The sequence below is a fragment of the Pezoporus flaviventris genome, unplaced genomic scaffold, assembly GCF_033815535.1.
Source record: "Pezoporus flaviventris isolate CSIRO_AGI_PZ_B2104156 unplaced genomic scaffold, CSIRO_AGI_Pfla_v1 ptg000253l, whole genome shotgun sequence".
NCBI lineage: Eukaryota > Metazoa > Chordata > Aves > Psittaciformes > Psittacidae > Pezoporus > Pezoporus flaviventris.
In genome coordinates, this window is record NW_026892800.1 from 813,552 (window position 1) to 833,321 (window position 19,770).

Here is a 19,770-nt window from a genome sequence, read left to right on the forward strand (position 1 = left end):
TTTAGATGGAGCTGAGGAACAATTCCTGCCCCAGAGGGTGCTCAGGCATTGGAACAGGCTGCCCAGGGCAGGGCTGCAGGCACCGTCCCTGCAAGTGCTCACACCCGCTCAGTGCCATGGGTCAGTGGTGGCCTTGGCAGCGCTGGTATAGAGGTTGGACCGGACGAGCTGAAATGCTTTTCCAGCCCCATTGATTTGACGACTCTGTGATGCTAAGGGAGGATCCTGCCCCCTTTCTCCTGCCCTGTGTCCCCCCCCACCCCCCGACCCCCAGCTCACCCCACGGGGCGTGGCCATGGGGGCGTGGCCTGGCGGACTGGTGACGCAGTGGGCGGGGCGGGGCGGGGCGGGCCGCGGGAGGCAGCGGCGCGGCGGCGGCTTCCAGCGACTTCGGCGGCCGGTGAGTGCGGGCGGGGCCGGGCGGGGATGCTCAGCACCCCCCCGCTGTCCGATGGGGCCGGGCTCGGGAGGGCTCTGCCCTTCTTCTCCCCCCCCCCCCCCCCCCCCACCACCACCACCACCGCAGGGATGCTCTGCTCCCCCCCGGGATGCTGGACCAGTGCGGCTGTGCTCCCTGTTCGCCTCGCGGTGGGGATGCTCTGCACCGCCGGGAGGGTGCCTCAGTCAGGGGGTGCTTTATTCCCCGCTCGTTACCCCATGGAGGGGGTGTCGGAGGCAGGGGGGTGCAGAGCTGCCCCTTTCCCCTGGGTTGAGGCTGAGCTGGGGGGTGTCATCCTCACCCGTGAGCTGGGTTGGGGGGGATTGATGTCCTCTGCTCCCCAGCTGAGCCGGGGGGTGCTCATCCCGCTGCAACCACTGGCCCCACACCGTGGGGGCTGAGCCGGGTGGATGTGCTGCCCCACCACATGGGTGTGCAGGCAGGAGGGGCGAAGGGATGGGCACATCCGCACCCGGGAGGCTGCATGGTGTGGGGGGGAAGCGATTCCTTTAACCCGGGAGGGGGGTGTCCATGGTTTTCCAGCTGCACTCTGCCCCTGGGAGCCCCACAGTGTAGTCCCAAGCTGCCCCTTTGCACCCTTCCACCTGACAAAGCTTCCACCCTGTGCTGATGAGGAGGGCAGGCATCCTGGTGAGATTGGTCCTAGCCTGGCCTTCTCCTGGCCTTCTGCTCCTCTCATTTCCCAGCGCCAGATCCTCCTTCCTCAGTGCTGTCTCCAGCCCTGGAGCATCCTCCCTGGAAGCATCCACCCAGTGCTGAGCTCTGGGCTGTATCAGCCCTGGAGAGCATCTGCCTGGCACCGAGCACCAGCCTGGAGCAGCTCATGGGCATGGATGCTCACTACACAGCTGCGCACGGGGCTGGTTCTGCCCAGAGCTCAGCACCAGGTAGATGCTCATTACGCTGGTCCAGCTCCGAACTGGGCAGATGCTCACCAAACTGCTCCAGCCTGGATGTGGATGTTGGCACTGGGCAGATGCCCACAGTGCTTGGGGCTGGACCAGCTCAGTGAGCATGGAGGAGCATGGTTAGCTCCAGCTGGGCTCACACTGGTTCCCAGCCTCTGCTGGTGCTGTCTCGTCACGGTGGTGGCAAGCTGCCTCCAGACACCATGATTTTCTCCGGAATAACCAGCCTTGAAGGGCTTGTTTATCCCCTAAATTGCATCATTAGAACAGCAATTGGCTTAGGAAGCTGGGTTTTGTTAAAGCTCTGTAAAACCTTCTGGGGATGCCCTGGGTTTGGCCAAGTCAGGCTTGGCAAAGTGTTCACTTAAGCTTGTTTGCCACCATCTGCTTGGATGCTGGGCTGAGGTTCTGCTGGTGAGGTTGACACCAGCACGAGGTATGAGCTGGAGTTCGGTACCTGGATGAACATGCCAGCGTGGTTTGGGAGTTTCTTGATTGTGGTGCTTCTGGGCTTTAGAGAGGATGAATTGTTGGTGTCTTCATAGCTCTGATGGTCCGGCAGTCTCAGGTGTCTGGGCTCTTGGGGACACCATGATGTGCTGCTCCCTGCATCTCAGGGCAGTGCTGGTGGGGAAACAGGATGGATATCTGGGGGCTTCCTTATGGGAGCCACCTACACAGGTCACTGGTGCTATTCCCATGCACCCAGAGGTGCTCAGGTCCATAGATGACTTCCCAGCTTCAGTGCTTGCTCCTCCTGCATCTCTTTTCCATGAGACAGGCCAGAAGTCCAGGACCTGTATCACTGGCTGGAGGGAAGGGGGGAGCCTCTAAACTGGCAGGTTCCTGAGACATTGGTGGTGGGACTGATGGATGGATCTGGCCTTTTGGGGTGGCCAGCTCAGCCGTGGCTTGGCACATGGGGGATTAAATGACTTGTCTGTCTCTGTGCAGCTTTGTGGCAAGGGCGAATGGGTCTTGCTCTTTCCGTGCCTTGGTGCTCCCCAGCAGTTGAAGTGATGCTGGAGGATTGAACCTGCTGGGATTCAGGTTCCTGCCTGCCTCAACTGTCTCAGAAGGTGCCGGGAGTCAAAACCACCCTGAAAACGTCCCTGTTATCTTTTGAGGGTCCTTTTATTGCTGAAGCCTGGCCCTGTCGGGCAGCTCCCACTGGGGTGCAGGGGAGAGGGATGGGGATGGTGGTGTGAGGAGGAGGCTGAGTGAGTGTGAGCTGGGCAGGTGCTGGGGTCCTGGTGTGCTGGGTGGGGAGACTGTGGCCATGAGTCAGTGCTGGGGAAGAGCCTGGCACTGTTGGAGGGGGGAGCTCGCACTGAAACTGTGGGAGGCAGCTCTGGAGCCTCAAACAGAGCTCAGCCCAAACCCAGGACCCAGCTGGAAGTGCTTCAGGAGGTCTCCACTCTCTGGGGACCTGGAGGGACTTTGCCATGAGTCTGCCCTCTGCCTGGGCAGTGCCACTTTGTGCTTTGCAGCCAAGCAGAAAGCTGCTGTAAACCTCCAAACCTTATTTCACAATTCCACCTAAGGAATGCTTCGGTGAGCCTGAGGTTTCCCAGATGGCTCCCAAAAGTGAGCCTGGAGGTCTCATCTCTGGGCTATTAACTGGAGGGGAAGGATGTTGGCTCCATTTTCCGCCTTTCTTCACAGAGAGGTGTTAAATGCAGTAACAACCCCACACTTCACAGATGCTTTCTGTGAAATGCCACGCACCAAGTGTGGGGCGATGCTCCAGGGCAAGGCTGAGGGCTCTGCCATGGGCTCTGCAGGTGGGTCCAAGCCCTGACCAGGCTCCTGAGGGATGTGCTTGGGAGTTCTCAGTGCTTAAAGGGGCTCCTCTGTGAGCAAAGGATGCCAAAAGGCTTGGAAGTGGGTGCATGTGGGTGTGCTCACACGAGCTGGCATTTGGGAGGGAGGAAGGGAAAATATCACATGGAACAACTGCAGCGTTGGGGGACAGGTCTGCGTTGGGCCCATCTGGAGCAGTCGTGAAGGAATGATTCAAGGCTCTTGGCTAAAAAAAGTTGTGCTGATAGAAGTGGATTTTGCTGCAGTTTGTGTTGTGGTCAAGCAGGTTAAAATCCATGCGGGGACGTGGGAAAGCTCTCGGTCAGGCTGCACGGTGGGGATGCCCCAAGGAATGATGCGGGTGTTCACCTCCGTCTGGTTTCTGTGCATGGGGCAGCGATTTCTATCCCGCAACAGGAAGATGGAGGTATCTTGATGGCTGGTGCCCAACCTCCTCCAAAAGTGTGTCCTCACAGCCCAGAACCCTCCCGTGTGCTGGGCTGCACCCCCTGCCCCTCTGCTGTGCTCTGGGGAGAGCCCCCTGCAGTCCTGATCCAGCTCTGGGGCAGCAGCACCAAAGGGATGTGGAGCTGTTGGAGAGAGGCCAGAGGAGGCCATGGAGATGCTGCAAGGGCTGGAGCAGCTCTGCTCTGGAGCCGGGCTGAGAGAGCTGGGCTGGGGCAGCCTGGAGAAGAGAAGGCTCCTGAAGGGGAGACCTGAGAGCAGCTCCAGTGCCTGAAGGGGCTGCAGGAAACCTGGAGAGGGGCTTGGGACAAGGGCCTGTAGGGACAGGCCAAGGGGAATGGCTTTAACCTGCCCGAGGGGAGACTGAGATGAGCTCTTAGGCAGAAGCTCTTCCCTGTGAGGGTGCTGAGCTTTAAGGTGCCTTCCAACCCAAACCAGGCCTGGGTTCTATGAGTCTATGAAGAGTCACTGGCCAGGAGGGTCCTGCTTCTGTGCCCTCCAAGTTGCTTTTCCTTTCTTGAATCTCCCCCCTGGTGTTTTAAATGAGCTCCTGTGTCACTGTCTCCAGCAATGTAATCCTGCAAGGACTGACAGGGCTGGAATTGATCTGAAATGCAGATTGGGTTTTTTTTTTCAGCTCCTGGGTTTCAGTTTGTACCATGCTGCTTTAGCAAGCGCGAGGAGGTACTGGCTGGGTGGCTGCCTGTAATTGCATCCAGAAAGCAGAAAACAAGTGGGGGATGAGAGCTCATTTCCCCCATGCATCCATTGCGACTGCTGTGCAGCAGGGAAGGATGCTCTTCCTGCCTGGATGCTCCATGCAGCCTCCCAAAGGGAGGGGATCCATCGCCAGGGCAGGATGGCACAGCAGGGGGAGGGACCCTCTCCCAAAATCACTGCCCATCCACCAGCCATATTGATTTCTCGCTCTCATTTCCACCCTTTATTGATAGAAATAGCTTTTCTCCCGAATTACAGATGGGTTTTCCCTGCCTGGCCAGCATCGTTCCTCATCCAACTCGTGCTGGGACAGGAGAAATGGGATGCTGTGAGTCAGGAGCATGGCCGAAGCCTGGGGAAAAGGGGATGTTTGGCCCCACTGCCAACCCAAAACTCAATGTCTGGGCATTTCATTAGTGCAGAGCATCCTCACACACATCCTCTCCTGCCAAAGCCTGGTCTTTCTGGCTTCCGAAATCAGGAAGGGTGTTTATAGCCTTGCTGTGGCATTAGCACAGGTGTCATAAACCTGAGCCTAAGCTCTTCATCATGAATTAAATCGGTTTGGTGCTGGTGCCTGCTCCTGTTCTTCAGGCAGAAATTAATGGTGCCAGGGGCTGCAGACAGGGAGGGGAAAGATGGGCTCGTGCAGAGTTTACAGCCTCAATAACGCAGGTAAATCCACCCTGTAATTCAGTGCCTGGCAGCAGTACTTAACCACATCTTGGCCTCTTTCTAGCATCGCCCCAGACTGGTTTGCAGGAAGGAGTCAGAAGGGTCCAGAGGTTATTTTTGGCTGTGGCTGATGTATTCACACGCTGATGAGCCAGGGGAGGAAGTTATTCTGGTCCCAAACTGTCCCACATAGCGTGCGAGTGTGAATCCTCCGGGCGAGGTTGTGAGATGACATTCCCGGTTTGGGGAGCAAAGTCACATAAAGCCCCTGGATGGCTCCTTTGTCCTGTGAACCCACTCGGGGCTCAGCCCAAGCCAGAGCCCCACAGCCAGGGAATATGGGCTCTGTGCCCTCATGTCCTTGAGAGAGACCCAAGCCCTGCATCTCTGGGGTGATGGAGAGCACCGTGCCTTGATATCCCTGCTCCATCCAAGGGAGCAGCCAGCCAGCCTGTGGGTGTCCCTGGGTGAGACCTGGGATTGGGGGGTACAGGGCAGCGTTCCAAGGCTCGACAAGCTGTGGTGTCGTGGCCAGTTTCTCTGCAGGATGAGGTAGCTGTGGTGCTGCTGAGTTTGCTTTCCCTGGCACGCTGCGAAGCTGAGCTCCCCCTCTCTTGGGAATGGGTGTTGGGAATGAAATGTGAGGGTGGCACAGCCAGATCCTGCTTTCCTCCGCTGTCTGTGTGACAGATTGTTTCCATGGGGCTTCCTACTGTTGCTGCAACTGGTTTCTGACCAGGGCTCCTGTGGCCATCACTGGGAGGTGGCACTGATGGTGCCTTTGCCATTCCGCTGTACCAGTAACGTGTTGCCCACCCTGCTGAGGATGGCATCGCTGTCAGCTGCATTTCTACTGGTTGCAGTAGAGATCCTGTCCCTGTACCACCCTCAAAGCTTCTGTGGTAGCGATGTCCAGCCATGGATGCACTGCTGGCACGGGCAGAGTGGGACCTGATCCCCACGTCTCCTGCAGCGAGGAGGCAGGCAGGGCAGGGTGTTAGGGCTAAGGCAGGCTGGGGAGGGCTGCAGGAGGCTTTGTGGGGGCAGAGGAGCTGCAAACCCAAGCCCCTAAAGGACCCGTGGAGGTGTTGAGCAAACCGAATGTGTTGGCTGCTGCTTTGCTGCACGGAAAACCTGGCAGTGCTGGAGAGCAGATGGGTGGATGTCCTGGAGATTCCCATCTGCCTGCTAAGCGCTGCTGCCCTCGCTCCTCGCCAGCACCTGGAGGCAGGTGCCCATGAACCACACTGGGACACAGGGGCTGGAGCGAGGTCGTAAGGACACTGCCAGCATCCCTTGGAGAGGCACCTCCTGAACCCTTCTGGGGGCTTGGCCTCCCCAGTCACCATGTGCAGAATAATGTGGCTTAACTCCTTTTAACCCATTAAGTGTTTAACTGGAGCCAGAAGGCTCATCTCTAGTTAAAGAAGTCTCTGCTCATTGCAGGGGATTGAACTAGGTGAGCTTTGAAGGTCCCTTCCAACCCAAACTAGTCTGTGATTCTATGATCTCGCCTCATCTGAGCTGTCTTTCCTTCAAGCCCAGCTCCAGAAAGGGTGTGCTTTGCTGCTGTTACCTGGCTGACGCTCAGATGTGCCACCCAGAGAGCAGGTAGCATTTGATGGAGAGAGAAGACTTCTCCTTCGTCCTCCCCAGCATGAAAACCTGGATGGAATCCTCGATTATTGCCAACACTTTGGGGTTGCCATATGAAAAACAAAGATCATTTTGTCCCCTTTGCATCATCTGCTTCTATTCCGTTCCGTTCCAAGACTTCCATGGTGGCCATTTTTAGAGGTGGCAGGCACAGCATCTCTGCAAGCAGAAATGCCTTTCGTGCTGCATGTCCTTTGTGTTGCCGTGTATCCGAAGGGATTTTGTCTCTTCAGAGGAAGCAGAACTGAGCCCCAGCATTGCTGATCACTGCGTGGCTCTTCCCGAGCGCTGGTGTCGCTTTCAAATCGCACGTCGTCAATAAATCTCATTGGAAGTGCCCTGCAGCAAATGGCATCAGTCTGCACTTGGAGATCTCTCCCACACTGCTCCTGCTGCCTAAAAATACCAGCTCTTTCATTCTCAAATGACTTGGCTATTGTACAGCCACCGTTTTTTACTTCAATGTTGCTGCATGGCTCAGTGCAGGACGTCTGTTATGCTGCAAAGGGTGAGATTCTGCTCCCCAGCCCGGGGCTGTCAGGAACGTAGGGGCTGGGTTGACCTTTGGGTTCAGTGAACATTTATGACCCTTACCCATGCTGTGAGGCGTTCCAGGAGGGGGAACTCATCCCTGATGTAGCATCGAGCACAATACCCCCCGAAACTCATCCTTTCGCCAAAGAGATGGACCCTCAACAGCCACCAAAGCAAATGCCATCGTTGCTGCTGACCTTCCCAGTGATGGGCTGGCCGAGTGTGCTGGCATTATCCACACATGCCATGGGAAAGGCACTTCCAATATCCTATCCAGCCCATCACCCTCCACATCCCTGAGCTGTCCCTGCAGTGAAGAGAGTGGAGGTTACCCATGGGAATGCTCTTGTGTCCAAACACCTGCATGCTCTAGGAGCTGTCAAACGCCCTGTGCTGCCTCCATCCCTGGTAGCCCTCCACGTGTGTGTGTCCCGGGTGTCTATTCCATCCGCCTTGCAGGGAATACATCATTTACATTTCCGTGCCTGGGTTTGGGATGCGGAATACTGCTTTGGTCTGAGCAGCTGGGTCTCTCTTTAATGGGTGAATGCAGAGAGCGTGCTGTGTTTTCAGTGCATACGGGGCACTGGGCAGACTGGTGTGTGATGCAGAAGCAAGCAGGCTTTTGGAGTGGTGCTGGATGCGATGGATGTGAAAACTGAAGTGTGGCTGGGAGGTGCTGAGGCTATAAAACATGAGTGATGCTCTAAATGGATGCATTTCTTTAGGAGGCTTTGCATTGAAGGTATTTGGATTTTCCTCTCTCCATCTCCATGCAATAAATCCTTATGGTGCTGGGGGGGAGTTTGTAAATGCAGCCTGGAGCAGCGGGTGAGCCCTGGCTTGAAGCACACAGGGCTGCTGGGGCTGGCTGGTACCTGGAATCTCTCCACCCTGCTGCAGTGTGGTCAAGCCAAGCACTGATTATTCCCCAGCCTTGGAGGGAAAACAAACAAGTCTCTTTTTAGAGGCTGCAAAGGTGAGAAACCATCGCAGAGCTCACTCTGCTCGCTTGGTTTCCTCCTCTCCCCACTGCAAGCAGGAGGAAATCCAACCACTGGAGAAGCCAGGGAGGCTCCGCCGCTGCCCCGCAGTGGGGGGACAAGTGTCCCATCGAGCAGAGGCAGCACATGGGCACTCAGACCTAAGATGTGGCAGGGCCTCCATCACTCAGTGCCCAGACTTCCTCCTTCCTGGGGACTCTTGGCTCCACGTGGGCTGCCCTGGTGTACCTTGACATGCGTGTGCATGAACGTGGAGCCAAAGCAAGGCTGGACGTGTGTGTGTGTGTGTGTGTCTGCCTCCATGGAGAGCTGGGGCTGGGCTGTGCACGCTGGGGTCTGTGCCCGTGGGGCTCAGAGGGATGTTATGTGCAGATGCAGCTCACGGGTGGCTGGGGAAGCCAAAGGAGAGCTGCCAAGAGGGGAGGCTGCTGCAGGGAATCCGCGTCTCTCCTTGCCTGCAAAGCTCCTGCCGCTGCTCGGGAGATGCCGGCTGGGCTGGGAAGGATCAGTCCTGGAGCAGGGAAGGGGTTTTGTGGCCGTGCTGGGAGAGCAAGAGCAGCTCCCAGCGTGGCTGCAGCTCGGGATGGAGCTGCCTCTTGCTGTGAGCCCGCAATGCTGCGTGACACCGGCACAGCCCAGACCCTCCTCTCCTCACAGCTCCGGAGCTGGGAAGAGCCGGGGCCGTGTTTGCCTTGCCCAGCTTGGGCTCTGCCTGCGGATGCTCCAGCTCAGCTCCTCTGGAGGTGGGGAGCTCCCTGGGAGGATGGAGGTGTGGGTGTCCCCTCACAGAGGGATGCTCATGGGGATGCCAGAGGGGTTGCGCCGTTTGCTTTTCCACTTGGGATGCTGACAGCTGGATTCCTGCTTGTGCCGATGGTGCTGCAAGTACCTGAGGAAGCAAGGAGGCATCCACGCTGCTCTCCTCAAGCAGTCCGAGCAGATGTGCTACAGCAGCAATGTGGCCTGGGGGTGGCAGGAGAGCAGGAGGAGGATCTCTGTAAGGAATCATAGAACCTCAGCCTGGTTTGGGTTGGAAGGGACCTTAAAGCTCCTCCAGCTCCAATCCTTGCCACGGGCAGGGACCCCTTCCATAGAGCAGCTTGCTCCAAGCCCCTGTGTCCAACCTGGCCTTGAACACTGCCAGGGATGGGGCAGCCACAGCTTCTCTGGGCACCCCGTGCCAGCGCCTCAGCACCCTCTCCAGGCACTCAGAATATGAAAGCATTTCACCACAGCTCCTATGGGGCTCGCTGGACTGGGGTTAAGGGGGGATACCCAGGGGCTGCTGGTGCCTCTAAGCACCCCAAGCATCTCACAGGTCACTGCAGGAGTCAGCCACGCCTGTGGGCACTGCGGTGAGCGGGGCCGTATTCAGGTGCTTGCTCCCCATCCCGCTTGTTCTCCAGATGTTTTGCTTCCCCCATCATATCCCTGTTCCCATCGGTCATTATTTCTCTGTAGGTGAAGGCTTTTTAATAACATCTGGCATTTTAGCCATTTTTTGAGCAATTTCCTTTCTTCTACTCCAATTTTCTTCCTCTTTTCCCTAACCAGGAAGCCTTTCTTTGTCCTTGGCCAGAGGGGAGGTGTCTGTTATTGCCTCTCTTATCATATTCCAGGAGGTTTGATTAGGTTAATGAAAATCATTCTCTTTCTCTTGTGTGTCGCTTCCACTCTCCTCTCTAGCCTGGTTTCTTAAGGAAATGACACTAAAGGGCTTGTGTCATCACAGCTTTTACTCTCCCTCTGCTCACTCCTGTATTGGTGTCTCTGGGGTGGACCCTAGAGAAGCTGGGGCTGCCCCATCCCTGGCAGTGTTCAAGGCCAGGTTGGACACAGGGGCTTGGAGCAAGCTGCTCCAGTGGAAGGGGTCCCTGCCCGTGGCAGGGGTTGGGGCTGGGGGAGCTTTAAGGTCCCTTCAACCCAAACCATTCCATAGTTTTATGATTATACTGGCCCAAGGGAAATCTTGGGAGGCCTGGGAGAAGCACAGTGTGCCCTCAGTAGTTCAAGTGCATCGGTGGAAAAGGACCAAAGCGCTTCCTGGCGTGTCCTTGGAGCTCATTGCCCTTTGCACCACGGGATGAGGTCTCTCATGAGCACGTGCCCTCCTTTCCCAGCCTTGCGTGGGGAGAGGGATCGTGCCACGCTGGGGAGGAGGGTTTGCTCAAGCCCTGCAGCATGGAGATGCTCTGCCCAGCTCTTGCAGTGTGGAAGCAACCTCTCTGCTTGGCAGTTCAGCTGGGACTTGGCTTTTCTGCCCATGAGCTGCTGCTCCTTGGCACCAGGTTGTGTTGTAGAGCTGCACTCTGAAGGTCTCCTGCTCGCTGCGCCGTGCCCTTCTCTTTGCAGGGACATCTGGTGTTTCTTTTGGCCCTCCTGTTCTGTTCTCTTGTCCGCCTTTGGCCCTCAGACCTGGAGCCTTGCTGGACCTCAGCATGGCCCCTGCCTGGTCCCACGCCTGGAGGAGGAGATGGGGCTTGCCATAGGGAGCCATGCTTGGTTCTCTGCCTGGTCCCACCACGCACCAGCCCTCCCCTCTCCCTTGTTGACCTTCCCAACCCAGGAAGGTGGCACCAACCCTGCAGAGAGCACAAGGGCACTCGTAGCCTAGCAGTGAGTGGGGTCCTCACCAGGTCCTCATGGGCTCCCTTCTCCCAGGGGATGCCCAAACATGAGATCTCACTATGAGGAGGCAAACCCAGCAGTGACTCCGTGTCCTAGCTCATGGTGCATCCCTTTCACCTTGCTTGGCCTCTCCACCTGCTCATGCTCTGCTGGCTAAGGAGGCTCGATTTAATTCTATGATTCTATGACTTGATCCTTATGGGTCCCTTCCAACCTGTGATTCAATGATGCAGTGTTTGGGGTGTGTTTTCAAGCTGGGCTTCCTCGTGTGAGACAAGGATGAAGGCAGGAGAATGGCTTGGCAGCGGCTGCTGCGCAGGAGCTGGGTGCAGGAAGGGTTTTGTTCTCTCCAGCCCTCTCCTCCACTGGCGGTGGGAGGGATGGGACCGAGGAGCTCCAAGCTGAGCAATCCACTGAGGAAGCTGCTGATGGGAAGCCGTGTCTGTAATAATTAAATCCTTGTCTGGAGGGACGTGGGGAACAGGCACCGAATCGGGGGTAATTAAAAGCCAAGCCCAGGCTGATTCAGGCTCTGGGCACAGTCCATGGGGATGGCTCCATGTGTAATTGCTTTTCAGAGCACCAGTCCCAGCAGCAAACCCTTCTGCTCCCCCTCATGAGACAAGACTGACCCAGAAATCCTCTTGTCTTCTCCTGTCCCCTCTTCCCCTGAGCTGACACAGCTAAAAGATGGCCATGTGCTTTGCTAAGGACAGAGGAGATGGTGAGACCCAATCTGGGAAGATATTTGGTTCTTGGGCGTCAGGAATTAGGTTCTTCCACGTCTCTGGAAGATTTAGTCCTTATCTTCTTTGAGCCTTCAGGCTTGGCCAGTGCTCTTTGGAAATCCCTTGAGACCTAGGAGCAAGGTGGGCTCGTATCTATGCCCCCTTTATGCATGGAGGGATTTGGACCTATAAAGGTGCCACAGGGACCCAGTGCCTGGGGGAAAGGTGGCTCTGGCTGTAGGGGGAGATGAGTCTTGTTCAGGTTGACTCCACATCTGGGGTGGGAGAGGTTTTGTGCTCTGCATCACCTGTAAGGGTGCAGTGCATTGCTGGAGGTGAGCCCAGCCCTTGGGTTATCCTGGGCTGTCAGCTCTGAGCAGGTTCAAATGGATGGAGGTGCCCCTGCTGAGCTGAAAGATGATGACTGGGAGGTGTGGTTGTGATGTTGGAGGGGAGAAAGGGTCTTCAGGCAGCACTTTGTGCTAGGCCACGATGATGGCACATCTAAAGGGTAGCTGTTAACATCCATACCCCAAGGTGAATGCTTTGACCCAAGCCAGTCAAGCCTGAAGCCCACCATGGCCTTCAACAGGGCCAACCTCTCTGCAAAGGGCAATGCATAAAAATCCCAGCTCCCATTTTCAGGATGCTGCATCCAGGGCAAACTCCATCCTTTTATGCTTCTGCACTGGGTGGTTTTGTGTGTCAGGGAGGTGTTGCTGCTCTGTCTGCTTAGACTGAAGGTCCTACCATGGGTGGTAGCAAGGTGGAACCCAGCAGGAAGCATCGTTGCAGAGGACCTGGCCTTGAATCACTGTATTTGGGCAGGGAAGGGCTTGAGCTGTCCAAACCAGGCCCCTTCCAAAACTGTTTGGGATAAATTGGTGCATGTACCCAATGGAGACAGCATCAGGAGTTCCCTGGGATGGCTGCTCTGCGCCTGGAGCAGGAAGAGCTCTTGGGGAGCCCAAGGGCCAGGGCTGTTGTGTTGGTGTGGGGAGATGGGATGGCATGGGGGGGCTGCAGAGCTCTCAGGGTGTCCTGGGCAGGGGACACAGGGGTCCCTGCAGGGGACTGCCCTGCAATGGCACAGGCTGGGGCTGCCTGGCTGGGAGCAGCCCATGGGAAAGGTCTGGGTGGGCAGGAGCTGGCCAGGAGGCAGCGTGTGCCCTGGCAGCAAGGGAGGACAGCAGCATCGGGGGCTGTATGAGCAGGAGAACAAGGGAAGGGATGCTCTGGAATCCTCCATGCAGGTTTCAGATCCCCAGTTCAGGAATGCTACTGACAAGCAGGAGTGGGTTTGGCAACGGGCCCTCAGGACAGGTAGGGACTGGAGCAGGGTGCCTGTGGGGAGAGGCTGGGGGAGCTGGGTCCCTTCCAACCTCTGTTCTCTTATGATCCTACAATGATGGGCTTATGGAGGGTTGCAAAGATGCTCTAAGGGGCTGATGATGACAGGCTGAGAGAGCTGGGGGTGTTCAGCGTGGAGAAGAGAAGGCTCCACGGAGACCTGACTAAGCCCAACCTAAACAGGACCTACAAGAAATCTGGAGAGGGACCTTTTTACGAGGTTGTGCAGTGACAGGATGTCCTGGGTTCAGCAGTAGCAGACATTTTTCTCCTTCTCAGTAGCTGGTGCAGTGCTGTGTTTTCAACTTTCAGCCTGGGAACAGCGCTGATAACACCGATGGTTTTAGTTACTGCTCAAATGTTTAGTCTGGCCAAGGACTTTGTGAGCCTCATGCTCTGCCAGGGAGGAGGGGAAGCTGGGAGGAAGCAGAGACAGGACACCTGACCCAAACTAGCCAAAGAGGTATTCCATACCACAGCACGTCATGCCCAGTATAGAAACTGGGAGCAGTTACCCAGAAGGGTGAGATCACTGCTCGGTCGGGCTGGGTATCGGTCGGCGGGTGTCTTCCCTTGTTATTTCCCTTATCGTTATGGTTCTTGGTGGCAGCAGCAGTGATTTGTGTTATACCTTAGTTACTGGACTGTTCTTATCTCAACCTGTGAGAGTTCCATTCTTCCAGTTCTCCTCCCCATCCCCTGGAAGCAGGGGGAGGAAGGCAGGGGGGGAGCGAGTGAGCTGCGTGGCTGACTGGGCTTAAACCACCACATCATGTTTTGGAGTGCCCAAAGGAGCACTGCTCAGAGGGACCAGGATGGGACCCACCCCCCTGCATCTCCTCCAGCCACTCACGCACCTGTGAGCCTGCTGAGCTGCAAGCACAGTTCCCACTTGTCCCACTTGTCCCAGCTCAGCGTGTGCAGGAGGTCCTCCAAGTGCTGGGTTGGGGATTGCGGAGTGCTGTGTCGAGGCTCTGTGCCCATGGCAGTAAAGGAGATTGATGCTTCTTGGGTGCTCTTTAGGAGTGATGGATGGAAACAGGGGCCAGGCTCATGATGATGATGGCGTGCTTGGGGCCATCAACACAAAGGTCTTCTTGGGTGAGCTGGGCATGGCTGGGGAAGCTCAGTGGAGACAAGGGCAAAGCTCCCAGGGCTGGGGCTGCACTGGGGGCTGCTGGCAGGGACACGCTCGCTGCATTAGCCTGGCTGCACAGAGCTGACATTTTAAGAGGGAGCAAGCTGGAAATTGAGCTGAACTAAAGCCCAGGCTGCTTTTTGTGACAGTAAATGCTCAGATGAGAGCTCTGGTGCCGCTCGGCTCCTGCAAGCAGCGACACTGGCCACATGTTCTGGGGTAACTCTGTGTTAGTTACCTCACATTGAACCTTGCACCGTGGTTTCAAACCCCTCAAACCAGCTGAACAGTGCTGGGGTAGTGGATTCCCTCTGGCCAGTCTCTCTGTTCAGCCAGCATGATGCTGAGCATCCCTAGATCGGGTGCTGGGGCAGTGGATTCCCTCTGGCCAGTCTCTCTGTTCAGCCAGCATGATGCTGAGCATCCCTAGATCGGGTGCTGGGGCAGTGGATTCCCTCTGGCCAGTCTCTGTGTTCAGCCAGCACGGTGCTGAGCATCCCTAGCTCAGGTGTTGGTGCAGAGGAACAAGGATGAAGGCAGTGCTGAGTAGGCACTGTGGGGACTGTGACAAGCAGGATGGGTACCAGGGTCACTGAGTGGGCATGGTAGTAGCATGGGCTAGAGCATGAGTGGTAAAATCCTGGCACAGGGTGCCCAGAGAAGCTGTGGCTGCCCCATCCCTGGCAGTGTTCAAGGCCAGGTTGGACCCAGGGGCTTGGAGCAAGCTGCTCCAGTGGAAGGGGTCCCTGCCCGTGGCAGGGGTTGGAGCTGGAGGAGCTTTAAGGTCCCTCCCAACCCGACTCTGGGATTCTGTGATTTCAGCTGGTGCCTCTTCCCCCGTCGCTGCATAAATTAGCACCCGCGAGTGCTCGGGTGGGTGACTAAAGCAGGGCAGGGGCTGGTTTGGCAGCGGGGAGGAGGCCCCGGATGCAATAAATAACTCCTCAGCAGTGTCCCGGGGGTGGGAGGGAGGTGCCTGTGGCAAAACCTCACAGAGAATCACCGGCCACCCCTCGAGTCCCTGCCCTGGCAGCGGGGAGACCGAGGCACCGTGCCTCACTTGCCCAAAGGAGAGGGGACTCTTACAGTGATGCCACCTCCGGGATAAGCACATGGTGTCTCCCCATGGTTGTAGGCTGCTTCCCCTCGCCTTGTTGCCTCTGCATCCACCTCGGGCTGGATCCCAACCCCACTGCTGGGATCCCAGTGCTCACCTTCATAGAGTCATAGAATAGAATCATAGCGTAGTTTGGGTTGGAAGGGGGCTTCAAAGCTCATCTAGTGCAACCCCCTGCAAGGAGCAGGGACATGTTCAACTAGAGCAGGTTGCCCAGAACTACATCCAGCCTGGCCTGGGATGTCTCCAGGGATGGCAGATTCATGTAGGGCTGGTTCATCTCGACGTGCTGCTTCCAGAAGAGCTCTGGCAATTGCGTTTTCCTCTGCTGCTTCTTTAAACTAACCTGGTATGAAGCAGAAGTGAAAGGTTTTATCCCAACAGAGCCAGGGACGTAAGTTTGGTTGCAAGGTTGTAGTAATAGGGATGAAACAGCCACGTGCACGCACAGGGATGGCCAATGGACCAGCTATTGAAAGAGGAAACGATTGGAACCAGATTGTGGCTTTTTGGTGTTGTGTCAGTTGCTGTTAACACTCCTCCGTGTGTCTGTGGCTGGATTCGAGTGCAGGCCACATCCTGGAAGAGGGATGTGAGCTCGGGGTGATGCACCAGGCACCTCCTTCTCCTCCCTTCCAGGGAGGCTTGCTCCTGGCATGAAGTGGTTTCCCATCGCTCACCCATTGAAGGCACCAGTGTTTCTGTGGCAGTCCCGTCCTTCCGGTGATGCTGTTGGATCTCTGTGGGAATCCACGCTGGGGGCAGGTGACAGGACTGGGGGGATTGTGTTTCTACTGGTTTGGGGTAACCCCTTCTGCCTGCCGGGGCAGGGCTTCAGCAGGGCGAGATCCAGCCTGTGGCCTTCTTATAGTGGCTGCACGCCCTTGTGTGGCTTCCATGTGAGCTCCTGCCCGCACTGGGATCCTCAGGGGTTCAGCAGCACCTCCAGACCCGTTGTCCTCTCTCCCCTTGGTTGTGTTTTTGGCTGTTGCAAACCCAGAGCTGGAGCTCGAAGATGAGCCTGGCCTTGCTGAGTGTCTTGGCCACGCTTTGGGATCTCACTTGTCAAAGGGATCATCCCCTTTGGAGCCCCTCCAAGGCTCTTTCTGTCTGTCATCTGCACAAAGGCAGGAGGCTTGCGGGTTGCCGTGTCTTTATCCCAGTACTACCTTCATGTGCCACATTCCGCCTGCAATACATCGAGGTTACCCCTTCCTCTGGGATCAGGTGAGGACACAGCCCGTGTTGGAACACAGGGAAACTGAGTCAGACACCATGAAAGAACTGATCCAACACGCTCCAAGGGGTGCCGTGGTGCTGTTAAGCGGTGTACGTGACCGGGGTGAGGTGCCATCCCCTGCAGGGGTGTTCTCCATCCTCTGCACTGGGCACCCCAAGGACCCAGCAGAGATTTTGGCTCCTCGTCTGACGAGTTTTTTGCTGCAGAACCATTGTGTTTGTGCACAATGGTGAGGAGCAGGTGGCTTTCTGAAAATACCCACTGGAAGTGGTGTGTAATGCCTCCCTCCCACTGGGAAGTAAAAATACCAGTGGAATACTAACACTTCTCCCTGCAAAGAAACAGCCAGATCTGGACACTTTTCCTCCTGGTTCCTGCTCCGGCTTGGAGCAAGAAAGTGCTGAGGAGAGGTTTTGGTTTGGGAGCAAGGCTTTGGGGCAGGAATGTGCCTGTTAAAGAGCAGCTGTCTCTTACTGCCTGCAGTGTCCTCTGTCCCCATGCTTTAGGTGCTTCCCTGTCACCTCTACACTGGTCCAAAACCTGGAGATGATGCCCAAGGGTCTTATCTTGCATCTCCAGCATGGAGCAAGTTGGGCATTGTCCCTGGGGAAGCAAAGGACACGTTGCTGCAGGTGTGGGAACCTCAGGTGACTTCCTAGGCTTGGACAGGAGAGGAGGCACCCCTGCATCTCTCCTCCGGTGTGGAGATGCACATCCATAGCGCAGCTCTCCGCAGCGATGCCTCTCCCTCTGCGGCTCCATCTCACCTCTTTGTGTGTGAGCTTACTCCCGTGCTGCTAAAAACTGGCACCTTATTCCTGGCCAGAATTCCTCATTTCCCTTCTTATCCCTGGGTGTGCTGGCCACGGGCTGCCCCTGGCACCATCTGTGCGGTCCCCTGCCAGCAGCAGGGCTGCGTGAGGGAATGCGAAGGTACCATCACCATATGGGCCCCATGGGAAACTGGATCTTCCTGGTCTCTTCTTCCCAGAGAAGCTGTGGCTGCCCCATCCCTGGCAGTGTTCAAGGCCAGGTTGGACACAGGGGCTTGGAGCAAGCTGCTCTAGTGGAAGGGGTCCCTGCCTGTGGCAGGGGTTGGAGCTGGAGGAGCTTTAAGGTCCCTTCCAAATCCAACCCAGCCTGGGATGCTGTGATTCCTCTTGGCCTGGCTGGGAAGGGGTCAGTGCTGGGACCCTGTTTTGCTGCATTGGTGGAGGAGAAGCCGTCCTTATGCTGCTGAGCTGCATCCCGGGTACCGGTGTGGGCTCTGCCACCCTGCCTGCGCTGCTCTCAGAGGCCAGCTTGGGCTGACGGGGATTTTCCAGGCATGGAAAAGATCAAAGTGACGTTTTTATGGGATGATCAATCTCCGCCAGCTTGTTGCCTCCAAGGTGCGCGTTAAACCTCTTTGCCAGCTGCCTGCCGGGGTGAGGATCTCGCTGACACACGGGGTTTTATTCTGTCTCTTGTCAGGGCTGAGATGAGAGTGGAGCTGTTCAGAGATAAAACACACGCCTGCCTCTGCCTCGGCGCACAGGAGGGTTTGTGTGGGGGTCAACGCTGGCTCTGCTAGAAGGGGAAAGCCAGGGTGCTCCCGGGGACCCGGCATCCCATGGGCAGCCTGCCTGCCTCCGGAGCTGTGCGAGCAAAGAACCAGCTCAAGGGCAAACCCCCCCTCTCTGCTCTCCATGAGCTGCTCCATGTCTGGGCACTGCCATTGGGAACCAGCCTCTCCAAGCAGGCAGCGTGTGACTGCGCTGGTTTGCAGCCCAAAGAGCGGGGAGAGCATCATTTGGGGGGGGAACAGACGGATGGACAATGATGGAGGGGGAATAGGGAAACCAACACGTTTTCCCTGGCAGCAAACCTGCTTCCAGCAAGGCTGTGCCTGGCAGCCCCGCGGCACTAAAAATACCCAGCAAAGGGCTGGAGCCGCGCGGCGTCTGTTTGCTGAGCTCCCCAGCTGTCTCCTCACATCCCCACTCTCTACCCAGTGATTATCCCATCACTTCAGGCCCTCGAAGCCCCAGCAGCAGCATTTCCGGGGTTTTACCACATGCACTTGAAGGGGTTGGGATTCACAGGCAGCGTTTGGCTGCTAAATGTGAGCAAGCTCAGGCCCCTCTGCCCTCGCTGCTGCTGAAGTGCAGCGGGTGATGTGTTTGGGCTGCGATCCGCGCTGATAGCCCCGAGGTGCTTCAAAGGGCACGGCTGGACGTGCACGTCTGCCTAAGAGATGCTGAGCTTTGCTATGTGGGGATGGCAGCTTGTGTCTGCACCCCCCCCCCCCCCCCCCCCAGCTGGGAATGGCTGTGTGGGAATGGGGGATCTGCTGGTGCTTGTGGAGGATGGAGAGAATCCCATGGTTTGAGGAGGTGCCTCAGTGAGGGGCTGCTCCTGGCGAGGGGAGCTTCCTGCACATCCTGACACCATGCACATCCCGACACCATGCACATCCCTGCTCCCGTGCACGTCCCTGCTCCTGCGCACATCCCTGCTCCTATGCATATCCCTGCTCCTGTGAACATCCCTGCTTCCACGCACATCCCTGCTCCTGGGCACATCCCTGCTCCCATGCGCATCCCTGCTCCCGTGCACATCTGTGCTTCTGTGAACATCCCTGCTTCCACGCACATCCCTGCTACTGGGCACATCCCTGCTCCCATGCGCATCCCTGCTCCCATGCGCATCCCTGCTCCCGTGCACATCTGTGCTTCTGTGAATATCTGTGCTCCAGTGTGCATCCCGTGCACATCCCAGCTCCTGTGCACATCCCTGCTCCTGTGCTCATCCCTGCTCCTGGGCACATCCCTGCTCCTGGGCACATCCCTGCTCCCATGAGCATCTCTGCTCCTGTGCTCATCCCTGCTCCTGTGCTCATCCCTGCTCCTGGGCACATCCCTGCTCCTATGCTCATCCCTGCTCCTGTGCTCATCCCTGCTCCTGTGAACATCCCTGCTCCTGTGCACATCCCTGCTCCTGTGAACATCCCTGCTCCCAGGCACATCCCTGCTCCTGTGCTCATCCCTGCTCCTGTGCACATCTGTGCTCCTGTGCACATCTGTGCTCCTGTGCACATCCCTGCTCCTGTGCTCATCCCTGCTCCTGTGCACATCTGTGCTCCTGTGCACATCCCTGCTCCTGTGCTCATCCCTGCTCCTGTGCACATCTGTGCTCCTGTGCACATCCCTGCTCCTGTGCACATCCCTGCTCCTGTGCACATCCCTGCTCCTGTGCGCACCCCTGCATGCCTGGATGTCGCTCTATGTGTGAGTGTCCTTGCATTGCCTCTTGCTCACCCAATGCACTTCCCGCTCCAAAAGGCTTGGAAACAGCAGGTATGA

At 57.0% G+C, this 19,770-nt stretch overlaps 1 protein-coding gene across 4 annotated transcripts in view; it reads left to right on the forward strand.

Moving 5' to 3' along the window:
- The first annotated feature begins 305 nt into the window (after positions 1–305).
- Positions 306–19,770, forward strand: part of PPFIA4 (PTPRF interacting protein alpha 4) — a 53,525-nt gene continuing 34,060 nt past the window's right edge. For 3 of the 4 annotated variants that reach the window (XM_061442787.1, XM_061442789.1, XM_061442790.1), the window contains exon 1: positions 19,372–19,389. The gene's annotated coding sequence lies outside the window, so the exon portion shown is untranslated. Of the gene's footprint in view, positions 401–19,371; positions 19,390–19,770 lie in introns of those variants that run through there. The other variant, XM_061442788.1, reaches the window with a different exon arrangement.